Source organism: Felis catus, chromosome B1 (genome assembly GCF_018350175.1).
Source record: "Felis catus isolate Fca126 chromosome B1, F.catus_Fca126_mat1.0, whole genome shotgun sequence".
Lineage (NCBI taxonomy): Eukaryota > Metazoa > Chordata > Mammalia > Carnivora > Felidae > Felis > Felis catus.
The window spans coordinates 161115378-161131153 of NC_058371.1; the positions used below are offsets into that span (position 1 = coordinate 161115378).

The 15776-nt window shown below is 43.6% G+C and overlaps 1 pseudogene; it reads right to left on the reverse strand.

Annotated features, from left to right (window-relative positions):
* Positions 1–15307, reverse strand: part of LOC101090513 — a 44875-nt pseudogene extending 29568 nt beyond the window's left edge.
* Between the last annotated feature and the right edge of the window lie 469 nt (positions 15308–15776).

Genomic DNA, 15776 nt, shown 5'->3' on the forward strand with positions numbered 1-15776 from the left:
CAAGCAGATGGCCACCTGGCTCTAAAACCCGTTGCTGAAAACAAAACACAATCTTAAAACGGTGTGACGGTGCAAAGACCATTGGTCCAATGTCCTTGATGGCTCTACCAAATAGAGGATTATAACACATTCTCATACCCAGGGCGAGCAGTTTTGAGATTTTGTTCACACGGATTTTTTTTTTTTAAGTTTACTTCTTTATTTTTAGAGAGATAGAGAAAGTACGAGCAGGGGAGGGGCAGAAAGAGAAGGAGAGAGAGAATCCCAGGCAGGTTCCATGCTGTCAGTATGGAGCCGGTCGCAGGGCTTGAACTCATAAACCATGAGATCATAACATGAGTGGAGACCAAGAGCTGAGTCTTTCAGGTGCCCCATGTTCACACGGAGTTTCTTTTACATCAGGTTTGGCTTTTAAAACATATTGCACTAAGGGGCTCCTGGGTGGCTCAGTCTGTTGAGCATCCAACTTCAGCTCAGGTCATGATCTCACGGCTCATGGGTTCGAGCCCCGAGACGAGTTTTGTACTGATAGCTCAGAGCCTGGAGCCTGTTTTGGATTCTGTGTCTCCCTCTCTCTCTCTCTCTGCCCCTACCCTGCTCACACTCTGTCTCTCTCTCTCTGTCTCTCAAAAATAAAAAAAATATTGCATTAAAATATTATGTATCTTGATTGCTGAAGTGCGGGGGAGGGGGGGAGGGCTTCAATTTTGTTCCTCGCTCCCCTCACTTTGGTCCCGGTCTTGCTCACAGCAACTGAAGGGCAAACATTCACACGTGTGACCACATTCACTCCTCACACAGCCGGAGACAGTAGGGATCACTCACTTCATTTTAGAGACTGAGCCGCAGAAAGATGAAGCGTCTTGCCAAAGCCTTAAATTGAAAAATTAAACCTGTTCAAGTCGAATTTGAACACACGCGGCATTCTTTCCACCAACACATAGCTGCAGTCCAGGACAATAATGTGAAAGACAGCAGAAGGAATCCAGTTATAATGGATTGCAATACAGGAATGAAATTCACTCTAAGGAGTAGGCTAATTGAAATGGAGATTTCAGGATGCTCAAAGCAGTATGCCCCGGGGGGGGGGGGGGGGGGGGGGGGGGGGTGAGGGTGGGGGTACAAGCCATTGTTTTCCAAGGGGGACTTGACCCACACCTCTCTAAAATTCTGCCGAATCACCAGCTTCCTTGATATTCTTTGCTCTGAGCCACCACCTTTCTTACTCGCTCTTAAAGCCGTCAGCTGGATGCGGCATGCGAGCCAGTTCAGGGTCTTGAAACCCTGCTTGTGCTCTCCTAGCCCATCATAGCAACCTGCTTTAAGTATTCATTTCTTCCCTAGTTAAAACCAGGAATTGGTTTCCCTTGGATACACACCACCAAAGCCATTTTTAATTAAATTTCGGAGACACTTGGCAGGACGAAGGAGAAAACATTTGACTAGGCTGGCAGTCTTCATGGGAATGATATCCGCAAGTTCGGCAGAAAAATTGTTTTCATTATTTCATAATTACAGTTAACCCTCGAACAACACGGGTTTGAACTGCGCGAGTCCACTTATTTGTAGATTCTTTTCGATAAATACAGTACTGTAAATGTATTTTCCCTTCCTTATTTTTTTCATAACATTTTCTTTTCTCTAGCTTGCTTTATTGTAGGAATACAGTGTATAACATATATAACATACAAAACATGTTGATTGACTGTTATCAGTGAGTCGTCCAGTCTATATGTAGATTTAAAAAAATTTTTTTTACATTTTATTTATTTTTGATAGGCAGAGAGAGACAGAGCACAAGTGGGGGAGGGGCAGAGAGAGACGGAGACACAGAGTCTGAAGCAGGCTCCAGGCTCTGAGCTGTCAGCACAGAGCCCGACGCGGGGCTCGAACTCACAAACCAGGAGATCGTGACCTGGGCCGAAGTCAGACGCTTAACCGACTGAGCCACCCAGGAGCCCCTATATGTAGATTTTTGACTGCATGGAGGGGGTCAGCACCCCAAACCCTTTTATGGTTCAAGTGTCAACTGTATAGTTTATTCTCGTTCACATATTCATCTACAGAGAGTTAGGCAACAACCTGCAAAAACTCCAGTCAGTTGGATTTGACTAGACCTGGAAACATCCCTAAGGAGCCCATGCAGCTTAGACTTCAGCACTAAAGGTATCCAGGAAAGACAAAGTTCCCTTTCTAGGGCTTTCTTTGCAGTTTAAAAAGTGCAGCATTTCATTAGGGAGAGTAGTGGATAAATATGCCATGGAAGGCCCCAGAAAAAGGACTCACCAACTCCTTCATGTGTGTGCTCTCAGTCTGGGTTTCAGTGATACTAAGAGATTTCAGAATTATATGTGGATTCTACGTGTATAGTCCCATTTTTAGTGCAGACAGAACCGCCATTTCAATTAAGTGAATGAGTAAGAAAATATTTTTTTCAAGAGAAATGGTGGTGATAGTGATATTCTCTTCAGGTAGCCCTGGGGAAGACACTGTTATTAAATGCTCTTCAAAAATATAGTTAAATGTTCCCAAAGGAAAGGTTTGTATACATTAGATGACCCCAGTGAACTGTTCATTATTTATTTATGAAACAAATACTGATTGAGATTCAGGCAGTGTTCCGAGAGCTGGGGACAGAGCAGTGATGAAGGCAGGCAAAATCCTTGCCTTCTGGAAGCTTGCATTCTTAGGGCGAGACAAACTATAAGCGAACATACAATATAGTAATGTAAGTTCAAGTACTAATAAAAGACAATAAATCAGGGCCAGGGGATAGAGACTGATGCGGTGGTAGGGGCTGGCTATTGCAGATACGATAACCAGGCAAGATGTTTCCAAGAAGGTGACATTTGAACAAATACCTGAATGATGTGAGTGAGCGAGCCATGTGAGAATCTTCAGGGAGAGTCTCCTAGACAGAAGGACCATCTAGAATGTGAATCCCATTAAAGTAGAAACTTTGTTTTGTTCACTATATCCCCAGATAGAGTGCCTGATACATATCAGGCATTTCATACATCCTTGTTGAATTTTTGCTAGTGCAACGGCCTCAATGTGGGAACCATTAAAAAAGAGCAACACAGCCAGCGTGGTTGGAACTGAGGGAACAAGGAAGGCTTAAGTGGTGATGTCACTTTTCCTGATGTCATTACTTGCAGAGCCTTCTGTTAGTCTCAAAGGTGCCTGGCTTGGATAGATAAATTACATGGTCAAGTTCCCACCACGCTCGTTATGGAGTTTGGACATAATTGTGATGGGAAGGCAGTGGAAGAGTTTGAAGAGGGGAGCAGTGTTATTTCCTTTGTCAAAAAAGATATTGTTACCACACACCTATTAGAATGGCCAAAATCCAGAACACTGGCAACACCAAATGTTGGTGAGGATGTGCAGAGCAACAGGAACTCTCATTCGTTGCTGGTAGAATACAAAATGATTCAGCCTCCTTGGAAAGATCGTTTGGCAGTTTCGTAGAAATTAAATATACTCTTACCATACAGTTTAGCAATTGCACTTCTTTGTATTTCCCTAAAGGAAGTGAAAATTAATATCCATACAGAAACCTGCACACAAATGTTTACAGGAACTTTATTCATAATGGCCAAAACTTGGAAGCAAGCAAAATGTCTTTCAGAAGGTGAATGGATAAATAAACTGTGGTATATCCAGACAATGGACTATTTAACACTAAAAAGAAATGTGTTTTCAAGCCATGGAATGTATATTGCTCAGTGTAAATGAATATCGAAATCTGAGAAGGCTACATACTGTATTATTCTAACTTATGACATTCTGGAAAAGGCAAAGCTATAGAGACAGTAAAAGGATCAGTGGTTTTCAGAGGTTGTTGTGGGGTGGGGGAAATTGGGGATCATAGGGGATTTTTAGATCAGTGAAAATACCCTGTGTGAGGGGTGCCTGGGTGGCTCAGTCAGTTAAGCACTTGACTCTTGATTTCAGCTCAGGTCATGGTCTTAAGGTTCATGAGATTGAACCCTGAGTTGGGCTCTGTGCTGACAGCCAGGGGCCTGTTTGGGATTCTCTCTCTCTCTCCCTCTCTCTCTCTCTGCCCCTCCCCAGAGACACTCTCTGTCTCTCTCTCTCTCAAAATAAATAAATAAACTTAAATTAAAAAAAAAGAAAATACCTTGTGTGATACTATAATGATGGATACGTGTCATTATACATTTGTTCAAACCCACAGAATATACAACGCCAAGAATGAATTATAATGTAAACCGTGGACTTTGGGTGATTATGATGGGTCTGTGTAGGTTCATCAGTTGCAACAAATGTATTACTCTGGTTGGGGAACACTGAGGATGAGGGAAGCTGTGCATATGTGGAGAGAGGAGATACATGGGAATTCTGTAGTTTTTGCTCAGTTTTCTTGTGAAGCTAAAGCTGCTCCAAATTTTTTTTTTTTGAAGAATATCGGTGAGGCCAATCTAACTATATTATTATTATTAATAATGGTACTAATAATCATAATAATTTACATTATGACAATGATAATATACCATTAAGAAACTCTTACCTCCAAAAAGCAAGGATGATTCAATATCAGAAAATCAATTAATGTAACTCACCACACCAATAGACTAAAGGAGAAAAGCTATATGATTATGGTAATAGAATCAGGAAAAGTACTGACAAAATTCAATAACTATCTATGATTAAAAATTAAAACTCTTGGGGCACCTGGGTGGCTCAGCCGGTTGAGCGTCCAACTTCGGCTCAGGGGCGATCTCACGGTTCGTGGGTTCAAGCCCCGCGCTGGGCTCTCTGCTGTCAGCGCGGAGTTTGTTTCTGATCCTCTGTCCCTCTCTCTCTGCGCCTCCCCCACTCATGCTCTCTCTCTCTCTCTCAAGAATACGTAAACATGTAAAATTAAATTAAGAAATATTCTTAGAAAATCAGATGTGGAAGGAAACATCCTAATTTTGTAAAGGTCATCTGCCAAATACCTACAGCAAACATTATATGTTTGCTGGAGAAATTCTAGAATTCCATCTAAGACTGGGAACAAGATAGAATACTCACCATCCCTGCCATGGCTTATGTTACTTTTGGAGCTCCTGGGCAAGTGCACTGCAAGAAAGTAAACGAAATAAGAGGCAAAGGATTTGAAGGGCAGAGAAATAATTGTGATTTTCCACGGGTAAAAGAATCTGTTTAGTAAAGGAAAAGAATTATCAACCAACTATTAGAACAAGTAAGTTCAGCCAGATACTTCTTAAAACAAGCAGTAGCATTGCTCTATCAGTGACAACTATCTACTAAATATGTTTTTAAAAAATAGGTTACTCTTCACAATGAAAACAAAAGCCAAAAAGTTCCTGGGGACTAATTTATCAAAGAACATGCAATGATCTCTCTGGTATATGACGATGTAGGGTTCAGTTTATGAATATTCATCAAGATGTGAAAGTAAAATTTAGTGCACTCTTCTATATGGAGGTTATGTATAAATAAATAAGTATAAAAAATAATAGCTAGGAACATTCTGAAGAGAAAGCAAATAAGACAACAAGAGGGAACTAGACGTAGCAGAAAGAAGTATTTTAAAACAACAGTTACTGAAACAATTCGATTAAGAAATAACGACTTAAGATCTCAGAGAAGAAAATATGCAACTCTATTAAGAGATATAGATAAGATATGAATACATGAAAAATTATTCCATGCTCTTGGATGGGATGACTTCATATAATAAAGATGACAGTTGGAGCGCCTGGGTGGCTCAGTCGGTTAAGCATCTGACTTCGGCTCAGGTCATGATCTCATGGTCCGTGGGTTCGAGCCCCGCGTCAGGCTGATGGCTCAGAGCCTGGATCCTGCTTCCGATTCTGTGTCTCCCTCTCTCTCTGACCCTCCCCCATTCATGCTCTGTCTCTCTCTGTCTCAAAAATAAACCTTAAAAAAAATTAAAAAAAAATAAAGATGACAGTTCTTTCAGTGGATTCTATAAATTCAGTGCGATCCCAATTGAAATTCCAGCTAGATTTTCTTTTTAGAAACTCAACACGTGTATGTAAGGCTGCTTCTTTAGGAACCAAGTCAACTTAGAAAAAGAAGACCAAAGGGTAGGGGAACAGGGACTCGCTCTATCACAGAGTAACAGTAATAAACATAGTACAGTTCTGATCAAAGAAAAATAGTTCAATGAAACACAACCGGGAACTCAAAGTGAAAATTATTCCTGCCTACCACCACGTACGTAAGTGGTCTCTAGCTGGATTAAGACCTACTATATGAACAGTAAAGGCATAAAGTTAATAGAGGGTAGGTAGGAGAATATTTTTGTGACTCAGAGATGGGGATGAAATTCTAAAACAAGATCCTCAAAGGGCAAACCCCGAGGCTAAAATGGATTTGATTATATCACAAATAAGCTTTTCTGTTCGGTGAAAATAATCCCGAGAGAACAGATGGGGAATTATTATCAAGTAGAACTATAACCACAGGAAAAGAACACTTGACTCATAAAAAGAGAAAACTTACAATGGTGCCAAGCCAGTGATGGGCTGCCCAGACTCACTGAGGTTTACAAGGAATGCAAAGTAAAACAAAAATTATGACTTTCCACGTATGAGATTAGCACAAATTACAAAGCTGGAGCTCAGGCCACGTGTCGTGGAGAGGTCGGGGTGTCAAGATCGTCATGCCCTCCTGATGGGCCTGTGGACTGCGAAATACGGTGCCCCGTGCTGGAAAGCCAATGTCCTATTTGGTCAGATTATGAATATGCCGATATTATGACCAGCCATGCTGCTGTGGAGTCGAGGGGTTTGTTGTTGGGAAGGGTATCTGGGTGCCTGTCCCAGAGAAAGTCTGACGTAAATCTCTAAGGGGACCTATGTGAAGACGTTCACTGTTTTTCAGGGAGGCGGAGGCAATGTGGGGTCCCCCACTGAGAGAATAGAGAGGTACTTCTACTACCAGGGAATTTACAAAGCGGTTGTACAAGACTTGACGGATGTGTAGCGACACGAAGACAACTTGAAGCCAGAACGCTGGGTGGAAAAGCGAGAAACAGAGTGAGGCGTATGGCCAGCCTCTAGGCAGTTGTTTGTCGAAGAAATAACTGAAAGAGGGGCATTAGAGGCCGATCTATCCACAGAAGAGTCCAGCAGAAGGCGAGTGTAGAGAGGTAGTGGGGCAAAGTTTGGAAATCCTATTTAAGTAGGTGACAGAAGCAGAGCAGCTCCTGCGTGATCTGAGATAGAGACGTGTGCAAGGTTGATCCGTGGGATCTGGGAAAAGTGTCAAGAGATACGGGAAAGACACCTCGGGGCCAACTCCGCGGATGCTGTGCAGCACAGAAAGCACTTCTTAATCACGGCGGCTGCAGAGGGGCCCAAACTGGCCAGATACACTGAGGCTGAAAGGTGTATTATAGAAACAATAACTCCAAGTGAATGTAAAATGTAAAGTTGGGTGCACAGGGGCACAGTTGAGAGAAGTAATTAGGTGTAAAAAGAATTAATAAGGTTATAGATGTACTGAAACACTTCCCTAAAGGACCTGAAAGTCTTGTAAAGTAAGGCTCCAGATAATGCATCGAAACAATCCTCTGATATACAAATCCTTAGAGTCAATCACTGTATATTTTGATTATGCTATAAACAAAACCACGCCTGGATATTCCTTTCGAGCCTCCTTTTAGAGTCGTATATCTATCACTTTTGTACCAGAAGCAGAGGCTTTAACATTTCTTCTTAACTCAGATCCCTTTATCTAGGCCAGGCAGCCCTGAAATAATTTATTTTAATTATTCATGTAGTTGGTCTTAAGGACCAGTAAGTACTCCGCATATCACCATGGAAACCAGTGCAAGTGCTGTCAGATTTTATCAATCTTTTCTATCTACAATCCTCCTGCTGATTTGACCGTTAAAGACTGGAGACCAGGCAGTGGCCGGAATGAGCTCCAAATAGAACCCAGTGATCTTGAGACCCTTGAAATGCCACCCGGGAAAGCAATGCGATCAAGGTGAACTGTTTCTCCTTCAGGGATGCCTAGACACATCGGAAATGGATCCTGTAAACACACTTTTCCTCTTTCCGTGATGGGGGGAGAATTTCTGGTCCACACCTAAACTTTCCTAGTCTATCTGGAGCTCTGTCTTCAGAGCGATTTCATTTTATGGTACACTACACATGGGGAGCCGATCAGCGCCTTGGACAGAGACCCTGGCAATGCTCAGGGTGGGGAGGGCTATGTGTTTTTAAAGTAATTCAATAGTAAAAGACATTCACTTATGCAACTTTTATTTTTTACTTATTTTTATTTTAGAGAAAGAGAGAGCAAGCAGGGGAGAGGAGCAGCAAGAGAGAATCTTAAGTGGGCTCTGCGCTCAGCGCAAAGCCAGATTCGGAACTGAATCCTACGACCCCGGGATCGTGAGCTGGGCTGAAATCAAGAGTCGGATGCTCAACTCACTGAGCCACCCAGGCGGTCTCACCTACTCGACCTTTTGGAAGAAAAAAAACACACCATTCATCCCAAGCTGGCTTAAAAAAAATAATAAAGTGCTGAATTTTACAGAAGATGATAAAAATTAACCCACATGCAACCACAAGGATTGTGGACCCCATCATCCTTAGTATGGTCCTTCCCTTTGGCAGGGGACTTCCAGCCTTCTCCCCGCCTCGTCCTTTCTTGCTGGATGACACCCACTCACAGGAGGGACTCAGCAAGTATTCGTTGAATACATGAACGAAGAACACCTAGCTATTCCTCTCTTAAACAGGTTGTTGCCACAGTAGTTCTCAGACTTGTAGATTTCTCAGACCAGTAACAATTCCAAAAATATGTTTCAGGGCCCCCATGGTCCCAACTTAGAGTGAGGATGAACTACAAACCAATAAAATAACATAAACAGCTCTGTGATGACCACGTCATAAAAGTAAGACTTTTTTTTTTATTATAGAAAGACAGGAAAGATCTAAGAATAAAAGCACATTATTTAAATTCAGTGTATTTAGCTTTTTTGTTTTGTCTTTTAAGAGAGAGAGAGAACAAGTAGGGGAGGGGCAGAGGGAAAGAGAGAAAGAGAATCCCAAGCAGGTCCCGTGCTCACTGCAAAGCCCCAGGGGGGGCTCCGTCCCACGACCCTGGGATCACAACCTGAGCCAGAATCAAGAGTTGGACATTCAACTGACTGAGCGACCCAGGAGCCCTATAAAGTATTTAGTCTTTAAAAAAACGTTTTGCAATGTCCTTCTTGATCCCTTTTCATCACAGTCAAGTGAAAACCCTGTCACAGTTCAGGACTGGTTCTGACACCAATGTCTGGAAACCACATAGAATTGACCTGCTTGCCGAAAATATTATCAGGAATAAAACATGTTCTCCTTTTTTATTTTCTGCCTGGTGTCTTGCATTTATTCTCTGCCTGGTTGGCTTCTTGTTTGCAGCATTAAACAAATGTCCCATCCCTTTTACATACAATGAGACCTACACTCCTCTCCCCTATAATTTACCTGTTTGCCTAAAATACTTGCAGCTGTAATTATTTCCTCTTTGTTCTTCTTTTCCTTGTGCTATCAGATTCTTGCTGCTTTATGAGAATGGCTTTAAGAGGTTAGGTCTCCCCCTTATCTTTGTCATCTTTGAGACTTACTGCTAACATCTGGTGTTCTCATAATTTGTTTAATTCAAGGAGCTTAACGTGCTTTGCATAGTATCCCCTAATCCTCTCATATAGCATTTTTCTCCTTAGCAGAGTGGGAGGCAGGCATTCTGTATCACCCAGCCTCGGCGATTTGAGTGTTGAAGTTTTTCTAACCACTTTTCCCAAGTTGCAAGCTTCTCCCCAGAGACTATGAAGTTGAGTGATGGGTCAGAGTTGCCTGAAGGACCTTTAAATATGAACTCTTGGGCTTTATTATACAGAGGCATTGCTACCTTTACAGAACAGCTGGGCTGAAAGGGCCTGGGAGAATTTTTCCCCGCTAGGGGTCCACCTCAGTATGCAAGGAAAATGTGACCACAGGAAAACATTTACTGTTAGTATAAGGTACATTTATTGTTCATTGTAGGGAAAGGATACCAGAAAGCTATTATTTCTTCCTATGAAATCAGTTTCATAATGGCTGTACTCAGAGTGTGTTTTGTTTTGTTTTGTTTTGTTTTTCCTGGAAAGAGTGAACCTTCCGTGGCTGGCTCTTTCCCTGAGATGTGACAGCAAACTATGCTAAGAACGCCACCTAGCGTTTAACTTTGAAGTTAACCGCTATGTGGGAAGAGACCACTAATTTTTTGTTTTGCCGTCGGCTGAGAGGAGAGTATGTTTTGTGTGCTCAGCTGCGTTGATTTTTCCTTTTGATCCTCGCCTTGAAACTGAATTTGCTCATGACCTGGGATTTTGCTTACCCATATTGTGTATGCTTTTATTGTCCAGGTGGGTGCATTAACACATGATTTGCTTTCATTGGTTTCAATTGAGGATTGTGTGTAAAATGCTCCTGATGGCTGATCCTTCAGGACTCATTTACTTCGCCACTTCCAAGAAGCCTTCCACGATCTTTCCTCCAATTCTATTCTCTGCTGGGTGGTCGCACCGTCTTTGCCTTTTTAGGATGGTGCGGGTATATCACAGCTCTTGTCATTCAGGATTACAATGGGCTACTCACCTGTTTCTCATCCAGTAGATGCAGGTTCCTCTAGGACAAAAACTGGGTCTCATAGTACGTTGTATACCCTGAACCTAGCACATGGGGGCGTTCAATCAATATTTGCCCAATGAAATGAATAAATGAGTTAAAACAGTTTTCTAAATAAAATGAAAGGGCGAGCCTAATCTTTTTCCTTGAAACTCTCAGCTTTCTTCTGTGCTCAGGAAAATACCCTGTCTTGAAATGGCTGTGTTTACCAAAACTAACCACCCTATGTAAGATCTGACAGCATAATAAAAATCCTGATTTGAAGGCAAAACCTTGAATTAAAGGCGAATGCAATTCTGATGACAATGAGGATACGTTTGCCTTCCAAAATGAGATTCCTGGCTTGCTCTAGTAACATTTAAAGGTGGGACATGACTTTCCCCCTTATACCAAGGTCCTGATCAGCCCTGACTTGTTTAAAAATGTGCATTTGTTCATTTGAAGCAGGGATCAGAGCCTGAATGAGAAGAGAGAAGAAATGGGGGAGGCTGGCACAGGAGGAGATCTCTAAGCAATGTCCAGGTCTCCTTCGTGGAGACCCGCTGCTGATCCGGTATGAGTTCCTACATCATTCTCCCAAATTAAAAAATTCAATCCTCCTGTTTCTTAGGAGAAATGCTCCTGTGCTAAGCTTAAGGTAGTTAATCCCATGTGTGATACTGGGTAAAATGTCCTGATCCTGAGGAGCAAGGGTCCTGGGGCCTCCAATCTACCATTTGGGGTACACAGTTGAGTAAAACCACATACTCGGATTCATTAACGGAAGACTATATCTCCCCATCCTTCTTGCAAGGGAGAGGTAGTTTAGAACATGAGATTTTGAGTCATATTCCCTGGGGCTCAAAACCTGGATCTCTTGTATATTTGCTCTATGATTTGATAAATCGTTTAAATTGCGAAGCCTGTTCCTTCGTCTGTCAGATGGGGTGTATACACACAGTACCAACCCATAGGGTAGCTGTAAGGATTAAGTGAGGTTTACTGCATATCACATGCTTAGCAGAATGTCTGGCCTATGAGTAAGTGCTTAATACAAATGTGAATCCCAACAAGGACCTGCCATGGGCAGTTCTGTTCCCAAATCCTCCACCGTGTACACAAGACAGCCAGTTGATCCCTCAGGATCTGTTGACATGTGGCTACTAGGAAAATGGCTCCCAAAGGCCTACTCTCCTGGCTCTTGCTCTGCCAGACGGCACCACCACTGCGCATGTCATGGGCTCTCAAGCCTCTGCCTAGCTGTTCTGTTTGCCTCAGGCAAAGCCTCTCTTCATCTCCACCCCTGGTTTCTTATTCTTCAAGAGCCCAAGTCACGTGACGCTTCCTTTCTGTAGCCTTATGTTGGCACCCAAGAATGACAGGCGAGTCCCTCCCAGAATACACTCGGCACGCTTTATCCAAGTTAAGAAGGTAACAAGGCTTTTCTCTGTCTCCGCTGCCAGTCTGTGACCACGTCTCTTCTTTATCTCCCAGTACTTACTTTGCGCTTGGCATTTAGTAGGCCACCCGCAAGTGTTTCGAAGAACAGAGTGTTCAGTGTTGTGAACATTTATTACACCTCGATGGAATTTGAGGGACTCCTTCCACCTCTCAGCCTCCACTGCTCCGTTTTAGTCAAATCCCTAAGAAGAACAATGCAAAGGGAATGGAGTGCAGGGAGCAATGGCCTTTCAACATAGTCTAAGAACGTAAGTGAGCAGCAGAGAGGTGTTAACTGGTAAGCCATCAATCCAAATGGCCCTGGAAGAGAGACATGAGGGAAGTTCTCCGGAGACACTCCACACAGCCAATACGGAGCTGTGGTTGGGATGAGTTTAGCCAAGTACTTTGTCCTCTGACACAGACAGCTCTCTCTTTCTCTCAAAGAGTGGTCCACAGGGAGGCATGCTCCGGATTTTAGATGCTTGGAGCTTTGAAACAACTACTGGTAATGTTTACCTTTCAAGTCCCCTGCCACTATTGTGTTAAAAGAGTCAAAGAGGACACATGAAGTTCAAAGGAATGTCAAGATGGGACAGAGCTATAGCACACACACCGCCATCGCAAAGAATGTATCCTTGGAGCTGCGGAGGTCAATCTGGGAGCAGGTTGACTCCAGTGGAGGAGTCAACTGTTTCATTTAAGAATAGATTTACCTATGGGTGCCTAGGAGTCTGGGGGGAGGTCCTAACTGAGACCTTTTTCTGCTCTGGAGGTTACACACCATGGAGATGGTCTCCCAATAGGAGAAGCCTCTCCTTTTCTAGTGCCAAATTCAAATAAGAGATAATTTTTGGCGTAAGACTCTCCAGTACCAGAGGTAATAGATACTGACTGGGTGGGGTCCTAAACCGTCAGGGGATGTAAGGTAGAGGTCAAGGCCAAACTTCCACTGGGGAGTACAATAAAGAGAGGCCATTGCCTCACTTCTCTCCCTCTGGGGGATGAGAGGGTGAGCATGAATGATACCCATCCCTAAAGTCCAGAGAAGGCAACCCCCCAAATTACTTACTGAATTGTGGGTTCTGTAAAGAGGGAAGATGCTCCTTGCCCTGGTTAGCGGCCACCCAGATGTACCTCATCTGACCTGAGCAGGGCAAAGCCAGATGGGGAAGAAGGGTCAAAGAACACCATTTTGGGTGCTGGTTTCTGAGTCCCAAAAGGTGTACTGAGTTTGTACCCTTGATTAGGGCTGAAGGTAGTAGGTGAGCTTGGGGGGGCACAGGCTTGCCAGGAACTGCCAGAGGGACCACCAAAGAGGCTTGTTCTATCAAGGGAATGGGAATGGGGGGCAGCATTTGTGGATCAGAAGCTGATGTTGTCAAATGTCTCTCTTTTTTAAAATGCTTATTTATCTGTTTTTGAGAAAGAGAGAGACAGCGTGCACAAGCAGGGGAGGGGCAGAGAGAAAGGGAGAGAGGGAATCCCAAGGAGGCTCTGCGCTGTCAGCACAGGGCTCAAACTCATGAACCCACGAACTGTGAGGTCATGACCTGAGCTGAAATCAAGAGTCAATGCTTAACCGACTGGGACACCCAGGTGCCCCAATATTGCAAATTTAAAATACACAGGATTGAGTCTTGGTAGCCAGAATGACACTGTTTTAATTACCAAAAGTAAATAAAAAGTTTACAGAATTGGATGGAGATGCCTGAAAGGGAGTCACCACCCAGTGGGAAGTGGGGCCTTGACAGAGGACAATGAGAACAGCTAACTGGGAGAAACCTCACTTTTCACTTAGATGCTAATGAGTTAGACTCCTCGCTCTGCTGGCTGTATGTGTATCTATGTACGTATGCATATATGTGTGTATATAGTTGTACTCTACTTTTTTAAAAAAATTATTTAAGGCCACCAACTTTAAAGGATGATTGTATGTAAACTCTGAGCATCTGTGACCAGTACCCTGACCAATCTTGAGTTAAGAACTTCCTTAGAAGGGCGCCTGGGTGGCTCAGTCGGTTAAGTGGCTGACTTCGGCTCAGGTAACGATCTCGCGGTCCGTGAGTTCGAGCCCCGCGTCGGGCTCTGTGCTGACATCTCAGAGCCTGGAGCCTGTTTCAGATTCTGTGTCTCCCTCTCTCTGACCCTCCACCGTTCATGCTCTGCCTCTCTCTGTCTCAAAAATAAATAAACGTTAAAAAAAAAATTAAAAAAAAAAAAGAACTTCCTTAGAGAGTGAACGTTGTCCATTAAATTTGAACATTAGCCAGCTCATTGCTTTAGCCAAAGGGGCGTAACAAACATCTCATTGATAAGAGTAACGACAGGGGTGTGCTGACAACCTAAGTGTTAATCGTTTTCTTTGTAAGTAGGCTACTGTTAATGAATTCGTATTTTGTACCAGTAATGAAATGTCCACAGAAACGCTTCCCAGATGTGGCCTTTCTGGCCCTCTCCTAGATGTGATCACTGACTTCAGGGTGGTTTGGGGAGGTGTTGGCTTTCCCTGCGTGATGTCTCATTAGGTTGGCAGTAGCATCACAGGTCCTCTGGAGCCTCCCCTTGAAGCTAATGGAAGAAACCAATATAGAGGAGGTAACAAATTCTTTTTATAATTTTGAAATAAATTTAAATTTCTAGAGAGAAAATAATACAGACTATTCCCATATACCCTTCTCCTAGCTTCCTCTAAAGTTAACCTCTAACATCCATAGCACATTTTGTCAAACCTAAGAAATTAACATGGGTACAATCCTATTGACTAAATTAAGACTTTACCCAGTGTCTCTGCTATTGCCCCTTTCTGTTCCAGGATTCAATCCAGGCTCCCAAACTGCATTCTGTTGCTTTGTTCCCATAGTCTTGCGGGACAGAACTTCTAAGATGAGGAATCGTTTCCCAAGTCCAGCTTCCCGGCTGCTGGACTTGTCGCCCAAAGTAAAGGGCAGAGGCCAAGATGGCGCAGAGCACACCCCTTTCCCTTTCTTGGAGGGTCATCAGTCAGCTGGAAGTTCCCAGCACCACCCATCCGAGTTTCCTGCACCCTTCTCCATCTTATGAAGTCAGCAAAGACATCGGTGTGGTTCTCACAGCTTCATTTGGAATTACCTGGCTAGAGTAGCTAAGTGCCAAGATTCTACCTCTGTAAGGTCCAGGATACTCCCAAGCGCCCGAGAAACAATATGGCGGCAGCTGGCTTTCCCGTTTGGTCGTGCCATCTCCCTTTCCTTTCCCATCTCTTTCCTCCCAGCTCCTGCTCCCCTGGGTAGGCATTTACCTCCATGCTTTTAAATCTACTTCCCTTTTTTCCCCCTGTATGTTCTGCATTCAAGGAGCTAGTCCCTGAGAGCTACGTGCCCCAGGCTCCCTTGCCAACTGGAATAGGATTAGGTTCGGCCAAAGGGAGATACTGTCAGATTGGGGAGCAGTGGGAAGGGAGATTTCCCCTCCTTCCTCTCTATCAGGGTGAGGGGCAGTTCTAGGAGTGACCAGGCAGCCCCACATGGGCCCTTCTCCTGCTGGGGCCCCTGGGACTGACTCTGGCAATGCTCCATCTACCCTTGATCCCTCCAGAAGGCAGGGGTGTAGCTACTCTCTGCTGTTGCTAATCCCTGGGTTGCTTCAATGCCCCCTGTATGGATTTTTACCTTTTCTTTTTCTTTCTTCTTTCTTTCTTTCTTTCTTTCT